Below are 20,632 nucleotides of genomic sequence, written 5' to 3' on the forward strand. Positions count from 1 at the left end.
TCTGCATGGAAGCTCAGACCAGCCACAACATTCCCGTAAGCCAAAGCGCACTGCAGAGCAAGGCCCTAGCTCTCTTCAATTATGTGAAAGCTGAGAGAAGTGGTAAAGCTGCAGAATAGAAGTTTAAAGCTAGACTAGGTTGGTTCATGAGGTTTAAGAAAATAAACCATCTCTATAAGTAGAAGTTGAAACAGCAAGTGCTGACAGAGAAGCTACAGCAAGTTAGCCAGAAGATCTAGCTAAGATAATTGATAATGATAGCTATATTAAAGAACAAATTTTCAGTGTAGACAAAATAGCCTTCTATTGAAGGAAGGTACCTTCTAAGATTTTCATATCTGGAGAGACAAGTCAATGCCTGACTTCAAAGCTTCAAAGGACAGCTGACTTTCTTGTTACGGGTTAATGCAGCTGTTAACTTTAAGTTGAAGCCAATGATCACCAACCATTCCAAAAACCCTAGAGTCCATAAGCAGTATGCTAACTCTACTCTACCTGTGCTCTATAAATAGAACAACAAATCCTGGATGACAACACATGTGTTTACAGCATAGTTTACCAAATATTTTAAGCCCACTGTTGAGATTTACTGAAAAAAAAAAGTTACTGCTCAGTGGTAATGTACCTTGTCCTCCAAGAACTCTGATGGAAACGTACAAGAAGATTAATGTTGCTTTCATGCCTGGCAACACAATATCCATTCTTCAGCCCATGAATCAAAAAGTAATTTTGCCTTTCAAGTCTTATTATTTAATAAATATATTTTGAAAGGTGATAGAAGCCATTGATAGAAATTCCTCTGATGGGTCTTGGCAAAGTAAACGGAAAACCTTCTGGAAAAGACGCAACAAGAACTTTTGTGATTCATGGGAAGAGATCAAAATATCAGTACTAACAGGAGTTTAGAAGAAGTTGATTTAAACTTCATGGATGACTTTGAGGGGTTTAAGACTTCAATTGAGGAAGTAACTGCAGATGTAGTAGAAATAGCAAGAAAACTAAAACTGTAAGTAGAGCCTGAAGATGTGACTGAATTCCTGCAATCTCATAATAAAACTTTTAAAAATGAGGAGTTGCTTTTTATGGATGAGAAAATAAAGTTGTTTCTTGAGATGAATCTATTCCTGGTCAAGATGCTGTTACTATTTTTAAAATGATAACAAAGGATATAGACTATTACACAAAAATACTTGATAAAACATCTGCAGGGTTTGAGAGGATTTATTCCTATTTTGAACGTTCTACTATGGGTAAAATACCATCAAATAGTGTCACATGCTATGGAGAAATATATCATGAAAGAAAGAGTCAATCAATGTGGCAAACTTCATTATTGTGTTATTTTAAAAATTTGCAACAGCCAACCCAACCTTCACCAATGAACAGCATCATCAGTTAACAGCCATTAACATCAAGGCAAGACCAGCAAAAAGATGACTCACATAAGGCTCAGATGATTTTTAGTATTTGTAGCAATAAAGTATTTGTAAATCAAGGTATTTATATGATTTATTTTGGACATAACGCTATCACAAATACAGACTACAGTATAGTATAAACATAACTTATTTGTACTGGGAAATCAAAAAAATTTATGTGACTAGATTTATTGTGATTTTTACATTATTGCAGAAGTCTGGAACTGAATTCTCATTGTCTCTGAGATATGCCTGTGCCATCATTAAGGTGAATTCATTGGGTTAAGATATTTTCTCTAAACATTTTCCGAAATCATATATATTTTTTTGCAACTCAGAGATAAACTAGGCAATGATGAATCTGTTTTTTCATACATTAACATTATAAATGTATAATAATCTGGGTGCCATGAATATAACAATGGACAAATTACATAAAACTAGTTTTTATGGAACTTGTAGTCTAGCAAACTCAGGGGGATGCATAAGTAAATAAACTAATATATATCAGGCTGTGTTAAGGTATAAACAAATTAAATGTGACCCAGGTTCATAACGATTTCTCTGATAAGGTAAAATTTGGACGAGGGTCAAAGGAGGTGAAGAACTAACCCATAGAAGATCTAGGAAAAGAATATTCTACATATAGGAAAAGTAAAGCTCTTAAATGTTTTTAATTTTGAAAGTTTAAAAAGGAGAACTTTAAGGCATAGAAGTATAGTACAAAGCCTGTGGAAGGTTTCAAGCAGGGATGTGACATGATCAGATTGATGTTTAAAATATACACATAATAAATTATTACCAACTATAATGTAATGTTATTATTTGAAATTTTTATTCAAGAAATATTTGAAAGCCTGTCTTGCACAAGGCACTATGCTTTTGTTCTGGATGCCCTTGTCTTCGCAGATTTTAACATCTATTAGAAGTGGTTATGGGGCATGCAGATGAAGATAACTGCTGATTATGGGACATGATTAATAGCTAAAGAGAGTAATATACAGACTGCACTAGTAAGTTACACAAGAGTATCCCCAGCCAAACATTGACTATCCATTCAGGCTTGTTGGTGGATGCTTTAACTTATAAATTGGAGTGAAGCAGGTGAAGAGAGGACACCTGCAGACATTTTATTTTATTTTACTTTTATTTATTTATTTTTGAGGCAGAGTCTCACTCTGTCACCCAGGCTGGAGTGCAGTGGTGTGATCTTGGCTCACTGTAACCTCTGCTTCTGGGTTCAAACGATTCTCCTGCCTCAGCCTCCCGAATAGCTGGGATTACAGGCACATGCCACAACGCCTGGCTAAACTTCTGTATTTTTAGTAGAGATGGGGTTTCACCATGTTGGCCAGGCTCTCCTCAAACTCCTGACCTCAAATGATCCGCCCACCTCGGCCTCCCAAAGTGCTTGGATTACAGGCATGAGGCACCACGCCTGGCCGAAGACATTTTATATATTTACATGGGACACACAAAATACATATATTATACTAAAAGCAATTCAACATTATTTGGCTGTAAAGTGCAAAGTTTTGGTTTGTAAAAGACTCTATTCTGTGCATGTGATTAAGGAGATTGAGACTTAATCCAACGCAAATAAGGAGCCATGGAAAGTATTTCCATAATTACTTAAAATTGCGTTTGACAGGTCACTTTGACATGTATGAGAGGCGCAGATGTGATGGGAAACAAGAAAAGGAAGCAAGAGATCACCTAGTTATTATGGATTTTAGTTATGAGTGTATTGGGATCTGAATAAGAGCAAGAAAATAAGAATAGAAGTGATAGATTGATTGTAAATAAATAGTAAGTAAAACCAAGGAAACTGATGACTAATCACAGGAGGGGATAAAGGGAAAAAAAAAGAGAAGCCAAGATGACTTCTAGGTTTCAGGTTGGGTTAGTAGATCAAATGCATTTCAGCCAGCAGAAAGAAAAAAATAACAAAATAGGCCTTGGGAGGAAGAATATTTGTTCAGTTTTGACATTTTTGAAGCTCCTGTGTGTGGCCTGTGTTTGTAGAGCAAGCAAATGGTTTGATTAATGAATCCTAGACTGCAAAGAGAGGTCTAAGAGGACAAATAAATTTGGAAGAAAGAGACACATAATTAGTAGTTGAAACAATGTAAGTCAATGAAATCACCCAAAGGGGTAGTGTATGGGGACAGAAAAGCAATGTGTAAGGAATCAAATTTTAGTATGGATGAGAGATCCTTAGGAGACACACACACACAAACACACGCACACACACACAGAGGCAGATTGAGAGAGAGAGAGAGAGAGAGATTAGGAACTTTCAAAACTGGAAAAGAATAAGAAAGAGTTTTCTCCATTAGGAAAGCTGGGGAAGTGGAAAATTTAAAGGAAAAGGGATTTTTTCAACAGGGTTATTGCCTTTACCTCTGGTCTGCCAGGCTCTTGCACGTAGCAAATAGTAAGCACTTAGCGCAAGGTCGATAGAATGAATGAAAAGAAGAGAAATGGTAAAAGTAAATTAAAATTCAAGTAAAATTTTCAAATATAAGGACCACTGAATTTAGTAACTGAAAGAGAAAGAGTTTAAGCTTTCAGAAATAGCACGGTCAATGCCACAGAAAAGCTAAGAATTATGAGAGTTTATTTCTCTTGTCTTCACTCTATCTACTTTATGACTACTTTAACCCCCTAATCTGTTTTCAGATTTGCAAACCAGAGAAAGGAAATATTATTCAGGGGAAATTTTGCACAAATTAAAATTTAGAAGGGTAAGGCCTCACTTAAATAGCTATCTTATATCCTAAGTGAACTCACTTTGTAAGTGAGCTATTTCACTTAGAAACAAATTGATTCAAAGAAAGTAAACTTTAAAATCAATAAAAGTAATAAACAAAAAGTTCACATTTACCATTCCTCCAATAGGAATTCATGATAACAAGTCTCACTTTAAATTGTGAATGAAAATAATTTTCTGAGGCATAAAAATCGTTAGATTATGGCTTTACTAGGGTGAACCTTCTAGGAAATTAGAGTGAAAATAGGGAAAGAGTACTGGACAAATGAATTCAGTGATAAATCTAGTTCTGTGAGTGAGTTTCCTAATGACCTTGGGGAAATTACTTGATCCTTTGCATCAAATATTTTATCTATGTATAAAATAAGAAAGTAGAACTGCATAACCTAATGGTATTTTCCAGTGCTAAAGTAAATGATATTAAACTTACAGTTATGATCTATACCAAGTATCATTTTTCTTAATCTCACTGCCTGACATCTAGAGCAGTATGGGGAAATAGATGGGAAAAAAAGGTCTAAAATTGGAGACAGATGGAAATAGGCATGAAAAGGAAGAGGGAAAGAAATGGAAAAAAGCAAAGATAAGAAATGTGTTCAAAATATTCAAAAACTATTTACAAGAAGGATAAAAAATGTACTTTTAAAGTTTTAAAGACTAAGGAATTAATCTGAATTTATAATTGGGAAGTAGAAATTAAGAACATATGAAATAGTGCACAGACGCTACATCTACTCCTAGATAGAATAAAATTGAGGCATACATATAGATAGGTTTAAATAAGTTGTCTTGAATTTCCTTATTTTTTCAGACTATAATAAATCTTGGACACGGTCAATTTAAGAAATTCATTATGCTTTGTCAGATGTGAGAAATAGACCAGGACACAAAATCACTTTATATTTGAAGACAGGCACGAATGATGACTTGAAGTGTGTGATATCTTTTTCAGAACTAACAAACAAGCAGTGTGACAGACACACAAGATCAAGAAATAGTACGGTGTGGATGGACTGGAAGGTCTATGGTGCCGGCATCCCCGGAGACTAGAGAAACTTCATGTTTCTATGTAGCCTTTGTAGCCTGGGGAGAGGTCACTCAGCATTTGGGTGTATGGATTATTGGTAAAAGAAAACGTAATTAAAATCTGTCTTGTGAGCTGAAGATCCAGCCTTCAGACTAAAAAATCCTTGCTCATCACAGTTCCAAAGCAGGGTTACAAAACATTTTAAGCAGATTATGTTTGCATTAGTTACTTATTGGGCTTTGAGGCCTACCTGAGATCTTCATACAACAGAACTAGCCATCTAACTTGAAGTTCTTTGTTTGCATGGGCTATTTCTTCAAAAATTAAAAAAGTACCCTTAATTCTAGAATGTTATACTGTATCTGAAACTCTTGGCATCTAATTTCTCCCCACCTCCCAAGATTTTCCTGACTTAATAAAACACTGCCATATATGTAGATCTCCATTTTTTCAGTCAATTCTTCTACTTAAAGATGTTTTGACCTTGAAATAATCTTAGCTACAAAAATGTACATATATTTATGTAATGTACACACCACAAACACAAAGCATCTTCAGTGTGCAAACCATTGTGCTAGACACTAGGAAATAATGAGTTAAATACATTTCTACATATGCCACAAATTGGAAATGGAGTTTATAATAAATTTATATAGACAATTTAACAACTGTTTAAATTTTTCTTATATATGAATTACCAAGAATACGAAGGCAAAATAAGTTTTTATTATTTATTTATTTATTTATTTTGAGACGGAGTCTCGCTCTGTCGCCCAGGCTGGAGTGCAGTGGCGCGATCTCGGCTCGCTGCAAGCTCCGCCTCCCGGGTTCACGCCATTCTCCTGCCTCAGCCTCTCGAGTAACTGGGACTACAGGGTCCCGCCACCACGCCTCGCTAATTTTTGTATTTTCAGTAGAGACGGGGTTTCACCGTGTTGCCCAGGCTGGTCTCGAACTCCTGACCTCAAGTGATCCACCCACCTTGGCCTCCCAAAGTCCTGGGATTACAGGCGTGAGCCACCGCACCCGGCCAGTTTTTATTTTTTTTTTATATAAATTTAAATAGAATTTTCTCCATTTTTTTTTCTCCTCAGTTTACATTAGATATACGGAATCTCCACCAGATGTCAGTATATGCATGCAAATATTTTACCTTGAGACAGAAGCGCCTACAAAGCCTTAGTTAGAAAGTACTCAAGAAATGAATGCCTTTTATTTAAAGAACATTAAATTCTCTAATCACATTCACTCCATATGTATTTCCTCACAGATTATTTATAACCACGTTCTCCAAAGTTTTTAAGCCAGCCAAATACATATACTGTCCATTGGAGATTTTGTTCTCATACTTTATTCATAATAAGTACTTACTGAAAGACACACAGCTAGACAATTATTCAGTAATATTATTTCTATTATTATTAGTGAATCTATATAATTTTATTTAATAAATTTGTGTACCTAAAACGTTACAAAGAAGAATTTGAAAATCCAGTCAAAACAATAAGATTATTCTGTAAGATGACTAACTACAATATTATTGTGTATGTGTTAATTTTTACACACACCAGGTAAAACCAATTAAAACTGTAAGGAAGAAAATGTGACATTAGAAATAGAAGAAAAACAGCCTATAAAGTCGAAAAGGTGATATATGTTGTATCTACCTGAGGAATAATTAAAAACTTTACTAGAAAGCCTAAAACCATACTAAAAATATTTGCAGAAAAGATGAGTCCCTGTGGGAAAAATGCTAATTCATCCTAGATAGCTGTATGTTTAACAGTATTCCAACTAGGATATAATTAGATACTAGGAAAATGTTTTGCAGTTTCACTAAAATTATATAAAATTCTATTTTGAGAGTGGTTTAACCCTACTGTTACTAGAATTTATTATAAAGCTACAATCATTTCTTTTTTTTTTTTTTTTTTGAGACGGAGTCTCGCTCTGTCACCCAGGCTGGAGTGCAGTGGTACAATCTCGGCTCACTGCAAGCTCCTCCTCCCGGGTTCACGCCATTCTCCTGCCTCAGCCTCTCCGAGTAGCTGGGACTACAGGCGCCCGCCACCATGCCCGGGTAATTTTTTGTATTTTTTAGTAGAGACGGGGTTTCACTGTGGTCTCGATCTCCTGACCTCGTGATCCGCCCACCTCGGCCTCCCAAAGGGCTGGGGTTACAAGCGTGAGCCACCGCGCCCGGCTCAATCATTTCTTAAAAGGTAGGTATTAAGGAAGAATCCCCTCAATAGAAATAACTAAAATTCATGAATTTACCCAAATGAGCAGTCTGATTTAGTAGATGATAAAAGTGGCTTATCAAATCAGTGAACAAAATATATATTATTTAATAACATTTCTATATTACATAAATATTCTCAGTACAACTAGCCTGTCATAAAAAGAAATAAACACATAACTAAGTTTAATAAGAGTAAATACAATTAGTCATATGATGTTATATTCTGGAAATATATTCAAAAAATTATGACAATGTTAGTTTTCAAGAGACATACTACTTTAATCATTTTTCATGTTAATTTGCTGCTTTATAATATTAAAAAATAAAACCATTAAAAATGGTATGTTTTCCAGACTCATTGGGAATAGAGGCTATCAAAACATGAAGAAATAGATATAATGGTTAAAATGTAAAATACATGATAGTTTAATATAATTAATATGATATATAACATGTAAATATAATAAGTCAATAAATGAAATAATGTAAAGTGATCAAGAAAATGAAGGCCTTAATTGTGATGAAAAACAGAATCAATAATTGGGAAAGATAATAATTGGTCATTAGTAAAAAAAATTAAGTTATTCTTTTTAAGTTTTAGTAGTCAAAGTTTTGGTTAGCTTCAGAATGATTTCGAAGGCAGTAAGATTTTAAGCCACTGACATTTTTCTATTCAGAACTTTTGCTACTCAATCTGCATTAACACCTTAATTCAGCTGGTGTGACTCATTTTGTTGTTCATGCAAACTTGTATTTCCACCATGCATTAAGAACTGCGTCAAAAACACAGTAAAAATTTGTCTATAAAACAGGCATTTTTGCCTTAGGATTTACAGTTTTTACACACCATGCATTTAGATTAAAAAAAAAACTGTAATAGAGAACCAATAACCAAGGCTTTCCATTAAAAAAAAAAACAACAAAACCTGTTTTCAAACTTAAACCTCGTGTTTAATGGAAATATTTTATTAAGTACTTTCCTTAGTCTTTACTCTCATTACTACCCCCCAGAAACCTGCAGCCTAGATATGCACTGCGATTTTTGTATCCTCTGTGATTTTTACCACCATCTCCTTTTCCATCCACACTCTATCCCCATCTATTGGCTCTTATCTTCTCTGTGAATAGGAATATTCTTTCTCTTTGCTGAAGCAGACATTTTCATCAGTGTCATATATTCAAACTTCTCTCAACATTGCTGGGAAATTATTCCATCCATTTAACTCTACTCCTTGCATTATTTGTATCTCTCACCACAAGAGACACTTCTAGGGAAGAAAAAAATACTGTTTTCCAATTTCCAAACAATCTCTAACCTAAATATACTTGGGAATGATTGTATTTTCCTTCTTTTTCTGTTAACTCCATACCTTCATTTTCTTACCCACTATTCATTTCTTATACTTTTTCCAGTATTTTCGTGATAATTATTTTCTATATATTTGAATATAAGTTTAATATTGAATACCATGATAATATGTGTGTGCATGTGTGTGTGTATACTATTTTTATGATCAAACAAGTGTTTCCATGCTCACACAGAAAAATTGTTACCAGGAGGAGAGTTGAGTATAAAAAATGTCATTCAGATTTTAATTAAACAAAGGAAATAATTTTTTAAAATGCTATCAAGTGTAAATTGTATTTCTCTTAATATGTAGTTAGTATTTAATCATTTCTATATATAATAAAGTTTTGTGGCTAGGTTTCTTCATGGTAAAATTACTATTTTTTTTCCATTTGTAAGTAATAAAGACTTGCTTGAGGGGAGATTTTTTGACATTCTGCAAATATTCCACCGGTCCTTAAATTTTGCCCACTAATATAAATATCCATCAGATCTTGCCTACAGTATTAATTCAGTGTTCTAATGTTGTTTTGTATTTCATTCACTCTTTTAAAATTTACTAATTATAATTCTTTTGTAAAGAAGAGTAATTCCTTCTCCTACATTTGCTTTTTTATTGTTATTTATTGATATCAGTATGAACTTATCCATATTTACTTTATTAATTGAATATAAATCAAACATTATTATTTACTTTTTTGCTCAATTTGTTCAATCCTTGGCCACTGAGAGCACTTTTTACTTTGATTCCCGTGTCTTCTCAATGTTCCCCAAGTTCTTTTTCTTTTTTTCTTCTTCTTCTTTTACTTTTGAGGCAGATTCTCACTCTGTTGCTCATGCTGGAGTGCAGTGGTGTGACCTCAGCTCACTGCAACCTCCACTTCCCGGGTTCAAGAGATTCTCATACCTCAACCTCCCAAGTAGCTGGGATTACAGGCGCCCGACACCATGCACCAGCTAATTTTTCTACTTTTAGTAGAGACGTGGTTTCACCATGTTGTCCAGGCTGGTCTTCAACTCCTGACCTCAGATGATCCGCTGTCCTCGACCTCCCAAAATGCTGGGATTACAGGCGTGAACCCCCATGCCCAGATCCCCAAGTTCTTTTTCATACTTCTTTTCTGTCAGCACCAATGCTCTGGGCTCATCTCCCGTACTCTCTAGCTGGGAATCCTTTACTTCTCCAAGGAACCATGATTCTTTTGTTTGTTTGTTTGTTTGTTTGTTTTGGATGAAATTAGCAACTAAAATCTGCATCACTGTGCCCATTGCTCCTGAAGTGACACTGCACCTAAGCCCTTTCAGTGGATAGAGCTAGGAAACATACATAGGTATGCTAACCCGTGTATGCACATCAAAATTTATTTCTATATCTAATATATATTAAAGTACAGGGTAAAATAAAACATAAGTTCATACTGATACCTCTGGACTTGAATCCAACACTGTAGGGTTCATTCTAACCCTCTCCCCATCCCTATTCCTCACCTCCATTTCTTATTTGTAACTTTTTTCTCTAATAATGACAAAACTAGATCCCATTCTCTACAATATATTGACTACTCATGTAGTCAACCCTCCATACTTACAGATTTTGCAGAAGCAATTACAAAAAGTAAAGGGATCCTTCATGGATAATACTTGTCATTGTCTGAGTTTGCTATGCTTTTCAGTGTGAGTGGGTTAGGTGGTAGGGGGCATAATTCAAGTTATTCAATATTAGTTACATAACTCCTGGGCAAGACAAACATTAATTGAGCAACTTAAAACAACTCTACTTTCAAAGAGAAAAATTTAGGTACTTTGTTTAGAAATCATTCAGGTAGTGTTTCAGTCTCACAAACAGTTGAATTTTGTATTAAAATTTATAAGAAATCAAGAGCCAAGAGTGTTAGGTAATTGGAATTGGAGAGAGGTTATTTTTTCAGCTGTTTGGATTGCTGGTTGGATTTTGAGATGACATAAGGCAAAAAAAAAAAAAAAAAAAAAAGTTCACATAAATTATACAAGGTGGCCTCCAAGATAGATAGGAAATTTTCTGGTATGGTTTAGGGAAGACAATCAGCTAAGAGAAGTATGTGATTAAGATTTTGCCTCTATCAGCTAAGAGAAGTATGTGATTAAGATTTTGCCTCTAGGCTATACAGTTTTCCAGTTAAATATAACCCAATAAGGTTCAAATTAAAGAAAGAAAACTCTCTAGTCCTTCATGTTGCATCTTCTCAATTTTTTTTAGTAGGTTTTATTATTTTTCAATTTTTCAGTTAAATTAATGATAACAAGCATTTTTTTCAAAAATACAACATATATAGCAAATCATATTTATGAAAAGGCCTTCTGATGTCTGTCATCACTCATGAAAGTCAAATTATTTGAATTTAAAATCTTTGATTACAACATATATTTTTTCCTGTTAAAACTTTGTTATTATGTATCTAGGTATTTGTAAATGCATAATGTCATTTCTGCTACAGAAGGGAAGGTAAGCAACGGTACACTTTGGTGTTTTTGTAAATAGCCTACATTTTCTGTTAGGCTGTCTTGGTGATTAATTCTTTTCACTGAAGAGTAAGGCTTTCAAATCGAAATAGGCCTACATTTAATTTCATGGTATGTTTCAGTTTTCTTATTATTTAAAGAAGGAAATCACATATATTACAGTATCATTGTCAGAATAAAATAAAAATATAAAACAAACAGAACAAATCTAACCACATAGTAGGTGATTAATTAATAATAATTTAATAAATATTATAGTAATAATATATAATACCAAGCAAAGAAAACCAGAAGTCACTGAAAACTAAAAAAGGCAAAGAAATAGACTCTCCATAATGCTAAGTGACGAGTTAATGGGTGCAGCACACCAACATGGCACATGGATGCATATGTAATAAAACTGCACATTGTGCACATGTACCCTAAAACTTAAAGTATAATAATTAAAAAAAAATGCCTCTCTATCCTCTGGTCAGAACCAAAGTTAGTTCTGGCTGTAGTAGGGAGACTTTCAACCTGCTGAAAACTTCTATGATATAATAAAAAACCATCTACTCTTCAATAAAAAATGAAGTAGACTCTCCATTTGAATCTCCAGAATAAACGCAGTCCTACCTATCCATTTTAGATCGTAGAACCATAAGATAAACTGGCATTGCTTTAAGCCACTAAGTTTGGCAGCAATGTTTTTTTTTTTTTTTTTTTGAGACAGAGTCTCACTGTATCGCCCAGGCTGGAGTGCATTGGCACAATCTCGGCACACTGCAATCTCTGTCTCCTGAGTTTAAGCTATTCTAGTGCTGCAGCCTCCCAAGTAGCACGGATTACAGGTGTGTGCCACCAAACCCAGCTAATTTTTGTATATTTAGCACAGATGGAGTTTCACCATATTGGCCAGGCTGGTCTCGAACTCCCGACTCCAGGTGACCTGCCTGCTTTGGCCTCCATCCCTGTAGGATGGGATTACAGTCGTGAGTCACCAGGCCCGGCAGTTTGCAGCAATTTGTTACAGCAACAATAGAAAGCTAATACAGGTGTCTTAAAACACAGCCTTCATGGATTATGAAAAAGACTGGCTTGTTTTCTGCCTGGTCTGGTCTTACAATTCTAAAGCAGCTGGCAAACATGGAAAAATATGAGATATCTGTGAGTACATATTTAGGTGTGGAAGACCACCGTGCTACTTCTGAGCATGCTTAGTCCATTTAGTCTGTTTCAAGCAAGTTCCATGAACATGATAATTAATGAAAACTGTTTGGAGAGGTTAACAACAACTTAATTGTAAATACTTGAAAAAAAGTTATTTAATTTTGTTTTCTAAATAGGAGTTTCATCTTGGCCTTTATTGTATTTATTTGTTTTCTTTGCATGCTGTTAAATACATGTCAGATTTCTCTTGTTTGATGATATTTAAAATCAAAGGTATCAAAAGTATTTGTCTCGTCATTCAGGTAACAATTTATTCATTAAATAGCAATTTGATTAAAATGGTCATCACCTCTGCATGGAGTTTAGTCTCAATTAGAAGATGCTTATTAAACAAGTATCTATGACTGATAAATATTTCAAAAGTGGAAACAGAGATACTCTGAGATTGAATGGTAGGAAAAAATTACCAAGTCCAGAGAAATTCAGGGAAAATATCTTTGAGAAAGTGAAAGTTCTATGGTCACTACACTTAGCAAGAATTAATGTTCCCTTCTAAAATTTTCATGGTTTTAGGTCTTAGATTTAAGTCTTTGATCCATCTTGAGTTGATTTTTGTATAAAGTGAGAGAAGAGGATCCAGTTTTATTCTTCTACATGTGGCTTGCCAATTATCCCAGCACCATTTGTTAAATAGGGTGCCCTTTCCCCACTTTATGTTTTTGTTTGCTTTGTTAAAGATCAGTTGGCTGTATTTGGCTTTATTTCTGGATTCTTAATTCTGTTTCACTGGTCTATGTGCCTATTTTTATACCAGTACCATGCCGTTTTGGTAACTATGGCCTCACTCCTGCAAGAATGGCCATAATAAAAAACTTAATAGATGTTGGCGTGGATGTGGTGAAAGGGAACATTTTTACACTGTTGGTGGGGATGTAAACTAGTATAACCACTAACGGTGTGGAGAGTCCGTAAAGAACTAAAAGTAGATCTATGATGTGATCCAGCAATCCCACTACTAGGTGTCTATCCAGAGGAAAAGAAGTCATTATATGAAAAAGATACTTGCCCATGCATGTTTATAGAAGCACAATTTGCAATTGCATGAATATGGAACCAGCCCAAATGCCCATCAATCAATAAATGGATAAACAAAATGTGACATATATATCACACACACACACACGTACACACACACACCATGGAATACTACTCAGCCATAAAGATGAAATGATGGCATTTAAAGCAACCTGGATGGTATTGGAGGCCATTATTCTAAGTGAAATAACTCAGGAACAGAAAAACAAACATCATATATTCTCACTTATAATTGGGAGCCAAGCTATGAGGACACAAAGGCATAAGAATGATACAATGGACTTTGAGGACTCAGGGGAAAGGGTGGGAGGTGGGTGAGGGATAAAAGACTACACATTGGGTACAGTGTACACTGCTTGGGTGATGGGTGCACCAAAATCTCAGAAATCACCGCTAAGGGACTTACTCATATAACCAAACACCACTGTTCCCCTAAAACGAATTGAAATAAAATTAAATTTAAAAAAATGAAATAAAATGTTCCAGCCAGGTGCAGTGGCTCACCCCTGTAATCCCAGCCCTTTAGAAGGCCAGGTGGGAGGATCACTTGAGGCCAGGAGTTTAAGACCAGACTGGGCAACATAGGGAGACACCTCTCTACAGAAGTTTGAATAATTTTTTTTTTTTAATGGAGGCATACATTGTAGTCCTAGAAACTTGAGAGGCTGAAGTAAGATCTCTTGAGACCAGGAGTTCCAGGCTGCAGTGAGCTCTGAGCACACCACTGCACTCCAACCTGGGTGACAGAGGGAGTTGCTGCCTCAAAAAAAAATTCCATTAATAAAAAAGTGAAGCACCACAATGAGAGAGATTAACTTCTAAGAACAATGGGAAGCTACTGAAAAATGTTAAACAGTGAAGTAGCATCAATAATCTACATCATTGAAGAGTTTATTCTAGCTGCAGTTTGAAAATAAATTAATGAATCAGAGTGCTTTTGTAATGCATTGCTTTAGCAACAAACAACTAACACAATTCAACTATACTTGTGGTTTAAGATCATTATAATTGATAAAGCATGTGTGTGTGTGTGTGTGTGTGTGTATTTGCTTAACTGCAACTTGGTTAGATTTCTTTAGGTAAATATTTCTTCTCACTACTCTTCATTTCTCACTACTGATGTCTCTCAGAGCCCTAACCCTCATTCCAATTGATAACTTTTATTCAAAGATGCACCCTGTGATGCAAATGGGAACTAGAAAATGAAGCTTCTTCAACCAGCTTTATAAATATTACAAAAGCTCGTAGATGCAAAGGAAATACTGCTGAGCCAAGTAATGCGTTAACTTTGTGAGAACTATTCTTCCTGCTCTAAGATTCTATTATTGGTCTTTGTATTACGCCTGTGTTGTATTTGAAGTTGTTAAATATTACATGAAGTGTCTTGTTGTATATGAAATCACATCTTTTTCTCCACCCACACTTAAAGTATAAATAGCTTACTGTTTTATTCTGAAACTCACTAAATAGATAACACATGAAATAATCATATTTAAATATTTATTTTGTTCCCATGACAATGAAATGTTACCGTGTAGGGCTGGCTAGATATGTTAAACACAGTAGTTTCATTAGAGTGCCAAGTTCCAACTCAATGGTGATACTATAGGGATAAGATCAAGGAAAGCATTTCCTACAAATGAACAACCCTTGTAGGCAGATTGCATAAACATTCGAAGCGGCTTTGAAAATTAAAATAAAGGGTATCTGATCTAAAAGAGTATAAGATTATGAGATTTTTTTCCCTGAGTCATGTGAAAGTTGCCCTTATTATTGCATTTGAATTTGCCTTCCTATTGAAAAAAAAAAAGTGAATGGATGCATTTTCCCCTGTCTTTATTTCTTGTTAATATATAAGATTTAACATTTTAAATCTTTTTAATATGATGTTCAAATAAAGCCACTTTTCTATGTCATGCTATTTTCTTTTGTAACAAGCAAATGTGAATTATCTGGCTGTAATTCTGTTTATTCTTTCCTTTAGAGATTAGTGAAGTTAAGACACTTTTGTTTTTCCAAAAATATGGCTTCAGTGTTTTCGATTATTTAAATTTTATGGAGTCTTTGATTCCTCTGATCTCTTTTCCGTATGAGTTGGCCTAGGAAAATCAACTTCCGGTTTGCAACTCTATTCAAATGATATTGCATTTTTAAAGCCATTCCTGACCCAAGATGTTAAAAAAAAAATTGTTCTTACCAGCCGGATGTGGTGGCTCACGCCCGTAATCCTAGAACTTTGAGAGGCCTGAGGACAGGAGTTTGAGACCATCCTGGCCAATATGGTGAAACCTCATCTCTACTAAAAATACAAAAAAATTAGCTCCCAAAGAACACTCTAAAGATAGTATGTTTTGCATTTGCTTATGCCATTCATACTTGTGATATATAAACAAGAAATAGACTAGCATCTACTAAAAATACAAAAACTTAGCTGGGCATGTTGGTGTGCACCTGTAATCCCAGCTACTCGAGAGGCTGAGGCAGGGGAATTGCTTGAAGCAGGGAGGTGGAGGTTGCAGTGAGCCAAGATCAGGCCACTGCACTCCAGCCTGGGTGACAGAGTGAGACTCTGTCTCAAAAAAAAAAAAAAATTCTTACCACCTTTTCGACCCCTAGTATAGCCTATAGCCTATACATACATATACCACAGTATCTCTAAGCATATTGCATGTGCTTTCACATCCCTCTTCCTCTATTCTTCAATAGGCTTCTTGAAAGCTGTTTCTGTGTCTTTACTTGTTTTTGTAGCCCTCAAACATGGGGCACATTTAAGTCACTAAATAATATGTAGAGCTTGAGTCTCATCTCACACTGAAAGTAAATCACCCTGATCCCGATTTAGATTGTACAAATCTTCTGTGCAAATATTATAAAGATATAGTTGGTGAGTATAAGAACAATGCATGCCATGCTGCCCAGTAAAACAAAAAAAAGAACACTGTTTTACATTTGATAACTTTTATATAAAAAATATGTAATTAATCAGTGTATATGAAAACTAACCTCTAATTCAGAAAATATCAATGTGAATCTTCCCCATATAATTGCTGAATGAAAGTATGGATGAGTATGTATGCATATATTTGTGTGTGTGTGTGTGTGCATGTCTATAATTTTATGATAAAAATCTTCAAATGATCTTAGCAGTGTGAATGATTGTTTATAGACAATGACAAGTACTTTTTCTAAATGGTTCTAGCAATTTACACTATCACCAATACATTGTAAGACTTTTTCATTTCATTGTTATTGTTTTTTATTTTATTTATTTATGTATTTATTTATTTTGAGACGGAGTCTCTCTCTGTCGCAACCTCAGCTCACTGCAACCTCTGCCTCCCGTGTTCGAGCAATTCTCCCTGCCTCAGACTCCTGAGTAGCTAGGATTATAGGCGCTCGCCACCACGCCCGTCTAATTTTTGTATTTTTAGTAGATACGGGTTTCCCCATGTTGGCCAGGCTGATCTTGAGCTCCTGACCTTAGGTGATCTGCTTGCCTCAGCCTTCCAAAGTGCTGGGATTACAGGTGTGAGCCACCACGCCCGGCCAAGACTTTCTTTTACTCTGCATCTTCCATAACCTATCCAAGGGGGAGTGCAAGATCCCGTTTAATGAGTCCAAAGGTGTTGGTGGGTAGTAAAGGTAGTATTAAAAAGATCATTTTGATATCAGGCACAGCTGTAGTATCCTATAATAACAAACATAATATAATGTTTATATTTTGTTCTCTATCTTATCCTGTGTCTACTTCCTCATTGTGTGAAAACTTTAATTTTTAGGAGTATGTGCAAAATTATCACCTTCAGACTCTAAAATATGGGGCTTTGGCAAGGAAACTTTGAGAAATTGGCAAAAGGAGTGGCATTTTGGGACCAAAAACCCCATGGTGAGAGCTAGCCTCTTGATGCAGCTGTCACAGCAGGTGTGTGAAGGCAGGTGAATGTTTGTAACAGGTGCGGGCTGGAGCAAAGCAAGGTGCACGGTTTGCGTGAACAGATTATACAGATCTCTGTGTCCAAAAATCCTCAGCACTTGGCCACAGCTGGGACTGCAGGTATGGGGAATAGATAAGGCAGCATTTTGATGACCAGAAAAAGAAAATGTTTTTAATGTAAGATGAGGCTCACCACAAAAGTGACAGAGTTTCAGTGTATGTGAATTTCAGCCATTGCTGGGTTGAACAATTTTTACTTATTTATTTTCTTTCTCAGTCGGGACTGCAGTATTGGGTTAAAACCATAAACACGGCTAAAGTTGGCACCAACTACAAAACAATTTCAAGTTATATTTTGGCCTTAAAATTGTTAGTTCCAGATGTGGGTAAGCAAGATTAGACTGATTGCTTAAAATTCTATTTCTTTGCATTTTTAAAAATGTTTTGTTATAGAGCAGTTTGTTATGTAAAGCATGTACCACAAAAGAAACAAATGTATGGTTCATGTAAGTCATGACACATGACACTTGATAATAAAATGAACCCCCCTAAATTCACCATACACTTGACAACAAAACATTGCCCCAAAAAACCCCAATCACATGTGTGCACTATGGTTATCTCATTTTCCTGCTTGAATTTCAAATGTCATTCCCTGGCCTTCTTTTATTATTTTATACGGTGTGTGACTATGTACTTATATGTGAATATCTAGTTAACACATTTAATATTCATCACAATTTAGAGCCTAATAAAATAGCATCGCACTGAAAGTACCATTTTGAAACTTTTTTTTTCTTTTTTTTGAGATGGAGTTTCACTCTTGTTGCCCAAGCTGGAGTGCAATGGCATTATCTCAGCTCACCACAACCTCCGCCTCCCAGATTCAAGTGATTCTCCTGCCTCAGCCTCCCGAGTAGCTGTGATTACAGGCATGCACCACCACACCTGGCTAATTTTTTTGTATTTTTAGTAGAGATGGGGTTTCTCCATGTTGATCAGGCTGGTCTTGAACTCCCTATCTCAGGTGATCCACCCGCCTTGGCTTTCCAAAGTGCTGGGATTACAGGCATGAGCCACTGTGCCCGGCCCTGAAACTTGCTTTTTAAATAAATTTTTTTCTAGAATTAATCTATGTCATCATTACAACACCAATTTATTTTTCTTCAATCTTTATAATGTTCCATTTGGTAAATATATTACAATTTATTTATGCTTGTCCTGTTGATAGACATTATTTCCAAATTTTTGCTATTATGAATAATTTTGCATATTACAATTCTTGAGTATTGGTCTTTATCATGTGCAAGACTGTATTAGTCCATTATTGCATTGCCATAAATAACTACTTGGGACTGGGTAATTTATAAAGAAAAGAGGTTTAGTTGGCTTGCGGTTCTGCATGGCATACAGGTTTTGGGGAGGCCTCAGGAAACTTACAATCATGGCAAAAGGTGAGGGGAAGTAGGCAACGTTTTACATGGCCAGAGTAGCTTGAAGAGTGGGGAGGGTGCTACACACTTTTAAACAACCGGATCTCATGAGAACTCACTCACTGTCTTGAGAACAGCAACTGGGAAATATGCCCAGTTCATCTAATCACCTTGATCTAATCACTTCCCACCAGCCCAGTCCTCCAACACTGCGGATTACATTTAACATGAGATTTGGGTGGGGACACAAATCCAAACCATCTTGAAGATTTTATGTAAGTTTTATTCCTAGGAATAGAATTATTTGACTGAAGAGTACATGTTGAAATTTATATAATAATGCCAAATTATTCTTCATAGTGTTTGTAACAATTTAACCTCCACTAACCTGTAAAAGTTTTTCTTGTTCCATTCTCTCACTAATTTATATTTTCACACTTCTCAACTTTTGTTACACTCCTTTACTGTAAAACCTGACATTATTGTTTTTATTTTAATGATTACTACAAAAATTGAGGATTTTTAAAAAATAGTTTAAATCCAGGATTTGTTTTCTCATATTTTCCATTTATTTTACTTACTTTTTTTCCCCTAATTTTTTAACTTACATTTTTGCTGATTTTTATGGTGGGTTTATTACAGTTTATTTATTTGTTTCTAGTTTAATTGGGTTTCTCTATAGATTGTCTTTTGTTTGTTTGTTTGTTTTTTGTTTTTGTGGTTTTTTTTTTTTTTTGCACAGAGTCTTGCTCTTTCACCCAGGCTGGAGCTCAGTGGCGCAATCTTGGCTCACTGCAACCTCCACCTCCCGGGTTCACGCCATTCTCCTGCATCAGCCTCCTGAGTAGCTGGGACTACAGGCACCTGCCACCACGCCTGGCTAATTTTTTGTATTTTTAGTAGAGACGGGGTTTCACCATCTTAGCCAGGATGGTCTCGATCTCCTGACCTTATGATCTGCCCACCTCGGCCTCCCAAAGTGCTGGGATTACAGGTGTGAGCCACCGTGCCCGGCCCCCAGATTGTCTTTAAATATTGTATTGAAATGTATACTTTTCACTTTTATGTTTGTCTCTGTTGCCAAAAAAAGTCTTCATTTTAATGCAGTCTGATTTTCAGTCTTTTCTAATATTATAGTCGTATTTTTCCTTAGTTCCTTTCCTTTTTTCATTTATGTCTGCTTTTTAAAAATATATCTAGAATTAAATAATGTGTACTGATTCTACATTTCTCTACAAGTTAACCATTGAGCTAGTCACTTTTATTGATCTAATTTTTCTATTCTTAGTAATCTTCAATATAACTTCTGCAACATACCATACCAAATTTCCATAGTTGTGTACTGTTTTAATTTCTTTTTTCCTTTTTTTTTCTTTTCTAATTTACACAACCTTCTTTACTGGAGCTTTGTAACAAATACTGATACCCAACCATACAAGTACCCTAACATATTTCTTCTTATAAGAATTATTTTGAAATTCCTCTGGAGCTCTATTTTTTTTTATGTAGCAGCATCTTATTAAGTTCCTTGGAAAATCACTTTGCAATTTTGGTTGGAATGATATTTTGAATATGTTTGTATCATTTCAATTATTAGAATCTTCTGCTTTTTTTAGATTTATTTCTAAAAACCACATATATTTTGGTGTCACTGAAACTCATGTTTCTTATTAACTTTTCTTTTGCTAATTGGGCATAAAAATAAAATTAATTT

The sequence above is a fragment of the Nomascus leucogenys genome, chromosome 5 (genome assembly GCF_006542625.1).
Source record: "Nomascus leucogenys isolate Asia chromosome 5, Asia_NLE_v1, whole genome shotgun sequence".
Lineage (NCBI taxonomy): Eukaryota > Metazoa > Chordata > Mammalia > Primates > Hylobatidae > Nomascus > Nomascus leucogenys.